The sequence below is a fragment of the Nothoprocta perdicaria genome, unplaced genomic scaffold, assembly GCF_003342845.1.
Source record: "Nothoprocta perdicaria isolate Ctin4 unplaced genomic scaffold, notPer1 scaffold_12, whole genome shotgun sequence".
Lineage (NCBI taxonomy): Eukaryota > Metazoa > Chordata > Aves > Tinamiformes > Tinamidae > Nothoprocta > Nothoprocta perdicaria.
In genome coordinates this window covers 4,013,304-4,018,078 of record NW_020454316.1, presented here as the reverse complement: position 1 = coordinate 4,018,078, position 4,775 = coordinate 4,013,304, and positions in this window count along the sequence as shown.

Genomic DNA, 4,775 nt, shown 5'->3' with positions numbered 1-4,775 from the left:
CTGCAGCTGGAAACAGGGGGCATCTGCCTTCCAGCAGTCTTCAAGTAAACTTGAAATATAACATCTGAAATATAACATCGGTTTCAATAGCATCTGAAGGGGACGGGATATTCGTATGAATATTACCAACATAGCTAAAAAGAAATCTTATCATTCCCAAGTAGCATTAAGACACACGTCAGAGAGTTCACGGCCCTGCAATCCATGAAAAGCACAAGAAAAGTACAAGATATACGAAGCTGTGAGATACAAAAGCTCAACTCCCTCCTGCGAGAACAGCCCTCGCTTCTTCCGAAGGAGGACAGCGCAACCCCAGCCAGGTTTATTTTGTTCCCTTTTCCTCTTTCCCACAGTGCCGGCAAGGAGGAGGAAGATTCCTCCTAAAACCAAACAATCTAAAGTATTTCACCTCCAGTTGGAGCAACTTTGGCACAAGGCGGTGCGGGACGGCGCTCGGGGAGGAGAAGCCTCTGCGTAAGCCCTGGGGTTCAGGCGCTTGGGCGCACGGGGCACTGCAGGACGGGGTCTGTCCTGCAGCTGCTGCCACTGCTGCTGCCGGGGGCTTCGGGGCAGAGAGTCCCGTGGGGCTGCAGGGCCGGGACCCTCGGCTGCAACGCAGCACACACGGAGCGCGAGCGGACGCCGCCGGCGCTCAGCGCCGAGCTCCCCTTTGACGACATCCATGTAAATCAAACCAAAGCAAACATTTTGGAGCGAACTGCAGGCAAAACGGGATGCTGTTAAGGGGGCTGCAAGCAGCGGAGCATCAGCGCAGCAGTTGGAGGCTCCGCCCGGCGGGTCTTGAGCGGGTCCAGCTTTCCCGCGGCCCCGGCAGGGCTCACGTGCAGCCCCTTGCACAGCCCTTTGCCGTGGGGAGAACGGCGTAAAATTACATTAGTCAGGATTGGGATTAGAAAGAAACCAAGTCATCAACAGCTTTAATTCCTCCCAGTGCTTGTTCATACCGCTAAGCGAGAACATGAAAATGAGTATATTCAGCAAAGTGGGACTAAAGGATAAACAAGAGGGATTAGCACTAGCTACCCTTTCCATGACAGGGCACTTCAGCAAGCCCTGTTTGCCTTTCTTAGGAGTCTAGCATCTCTCATTTGATCCTCTCCAGGTAATTCTTGATTATAGGACACCGAGAGAGTTACCAAGGCTCTTGTACTTCCTTTACAGCAGCCGCTTTCCCCTGCTGCACAAAGTGGTGCTCTCTGTTTTGCCGGAGCAAAACCAACAAACGAGCCACCGCCGCCATATCCCAGGAATAAAAGCTAACAATAAATCACCCTTGTATAGAAAGCAGTGCTACAAGCAACCCAAGCAAACTGCAAATGTCAGCCGTGTTAGATGATAATCCTGCTGAAAAATAACCCTAAAAGCCACATTAGAGCTTGCTAACTTGCTCTGACATTGGCTTTGCTAAAGAATCACTGCACAAAACACACAGATGGGAGATGTCCAAAATTCAAGACTAAGAAGATAAAAAGGACTATGGCGGTTAAACTGCATGAGTTTAAAGCTCCAGAATAAGGCAACGGCAGCACATCTTGCTGTAGTGATCCCATACCCTCGCTCTCCTTTTTCCCTGGGAAAGTGGTGATTTGAACTTTGTGAAGTTCGGAGTGTTCTCCTGACTGCCAGACCTTACGAGTGCTATGAAAGATTTTAGCCAACAAGGCAGATCGAAAGAGCAGCAGGTTGCAGCTGGGCGAGTTCCCTCTTGGGGCTAGGGACGAAATTATGGGCGGTCTCAGGTTGGTCAGCGAGAGCAACACGTCCCAGCAGCACCTCCAGAGCAGCACCCGATTCTGCTGCCTCTGCCCCGCTAAGTCCTACCCTTAGGTCAAGCTGAGCTAGACTGCACCCATCTCCTCCCAGCGCTTCCGATGGATCTTTCTGCTGAAAAACAAAGGAAATGGCAAACTTAGGGCTGCTCCTGGACCTCCTGCCAGATCGCTCAGTCTCTGGCCTCCGCTCTTTCCAAAGAAGCTGCATCACCAACGTTGTTCCCGACTGATTTCTCCTCTGAGGCTCTCCCCACCTTGATGGACTCTGCTTGTGTGGAGAAGGCTGCAGAAAGGAACAAGCGTTTCGGTCTTTATTACTTTCCTCTGAAGTCCTGTATGGACTTTGGGGCATAGACTAAAAAAAAAATAAGCACTCTCTGGCCCCAACCAAGGCCATCTCGTGAAGCTTTAAGCAAACTCAAAGAAATGAAATTTAAACAGTTAACGATGTCAGTTCCTGCTCTGAGACAATACTCACTCTTTTTTATACCTCATGAAACCCAGGGAAGTGGGTGGAAGACGTGGAAATCCTCTCACAAAAGCACCTGCCCGCTCCTTTCCTCTCCCCAGAGCCACTCGCAGAACATTCCATTATTTACTTAATTGCGAAGAAACAATTACAAAGGAACTTGGCAAATAGACTCTAATCACAGCAAGACCCACTGCAGTTCAGTAAGTTCGGCAAATTAGCAAATAAGTGAATATAAAAAGAAAGGAACAACACAGCACACATTGCACTTTGTTCGTTTGTTTTGTCAGTCGTCATTTCTGTTTAATTATTTAAGATATTTCTTCATAACACTCTAGTACATTTTGTATAATAATGAAGGCTTACCAGCATGGATTTGCAATACTCAGCTATTAAATATCTGCCAAGAGAAGGATGAAAACTGCCAATTCCATGTATAAATTACAGAGAGTCTGTTCAGGAAAAAAATTCCAGGTTCGACAAATAGAAGGCTCTGTCACAAGTTGCCCAAGACACAAATAAGGATTATTGCTGGATAACGACAGTGTTAAGCTAATGTTTGTGCAGAACGTTGTAACTTCATTACAAACCTTTGTAGTCAATCCCTGTTTATTAAAAGCTATACTAATGATCTATGCGTATAACTGGGGGGCATTTAAATATAGCCCTTTTATTTTACAGCCATACTGTAATCGGATGACAAGTTTCACAGGGTTTCATTTCTCAGCTCCTGCTACAGGAAAGGCTTCCAAGCAGAGCCTCATCTCTGCAGAACTGATGAGATGGGGCACAGGGGAGACCCAGGTGAGCTGTCACTTGCCCATAGCAAGGGACACAACGTCCCCCCAACATCATGCCGAGCATCAAGATTTTATGACTCATCTGCTCCAACTACCAAGAAGAGAAGCCCTAAAGGGGCCTGTGTGGTACCCAGTGCTAGGTGGTACAGTACAGGCTAGCAAGAAATCCAATTAATAGTTGGGGAGCTGTTACGGTCTGAGCAACGTCTTGAGAGGGGAAGTTTTGTTTATTCAGAGCTCCTGTGCGTGTAGCAACACAGACACTGGAGACCAGGAGCTGTGTGTGCACAAATGCTCTCAGATTTGGGGGAAAAAAAAGCAATTAGCACAGCCAGGCAGTGGAAAGGGCAAGAAGAGCAGAACACAACTTAATCTGTAGAAAATAATCCTCCCTACCAAAACCAGCGCAGAGTTAATGAAAAGAACAAATCAACCCCTGCCTTTCAAGGCTATTCCTTCAAGCACGGTGTAGACGAGTGCTAAAGGTCACGTATAAATAAATGCCAATATGCTTCAGACACATCTGAAGCAGGGTAAGTATCTGGACACTGATTTTGTTGCTGCCCCTTTGACAAATGCTAAAGAAGCACCAGCTTCATGAATCATGCCTGAAAACGCTCCCCTAGTAATCTGGAGCCTAGCGTGGCCGTTTTGCTCTCTGCAGGTCTTAATGATGCCCATAGCAAGAATAAGATTTCTTAAATTATTTTTTTCCTTTAGAAGTGTTTGTGGGGAAGGCAATTAGCTGGCTGACAAACCTACTATACGCAGATATAGAGAAAGCTTGCAAGGATTAAGTGCTCTCATTTCAGAAGCCCAAGTGTGGCTTAATATAACTAGTGTGAACACTTAACTGCTTTCAAGAAAATTCCAGAATAAGCTGCTTCAAGAAATCACACCAATATTTTTCCTTTCATGCAGCTTGACTTACCTCCAGTGTTTCACATTTAAAACTATATATACATATATATATATAGTTTTTGCTAAGGAAACCAGAGCACATGCCAAGAGAGTAAAGAAGACAATAGAAAAGTGAAAGTTGGAGGAGAATATTTATCAAACATCAGTAGTTGGAGTCTTCTACCATTATACTTCTATTCTTAGTTCTACAACACAGACTCTGTGTGACAGTAAGATGCCTACAGGATTCCCACATCTTCACAGCAGTCAATAGGATCATCTATTGTATTGATGCTGGTTGGGTCCTTCTACCAGCTCTCCATAAACTGCCACAAACACATATCTGAGACAACATCATGATTTTTAGAACTACTCTGAGAGGGTTCCTCTTTTAAATAAAAGACCAAGTGCCAAGACCGAATGCAGAAGTCCACTACTTTTGGCAGGCCCACGAGGCCTTTGGTCAGGGAGACCCTTCACTCTGCAGCTGGGATGATGATGAACGCATCCCAAAGAGGAACCCCAATTCTACATGTTTGGGAGTTAACTTTTGGCAAACCTCACTGCAGAATGAAAGACATAGGACTAGCAAGAACTGGCTCAGCAAAACCAGGGAGGTAAAAAGTCAATGTGGGTGCAGAGGGAGGGCAGCGGGTGCCGAGCTCCCCTCAATGCAATGCAAACATAGGAACCGCAGCAGGAAGGCAGGGACGATTCAGTTACAAACTTCAACTTTATTTGAAAGTCCAGCAATTGGGAGAGAAATACATGACAATTCTTTAAATGTTAAAGGATCCAAAAATAAATTACATA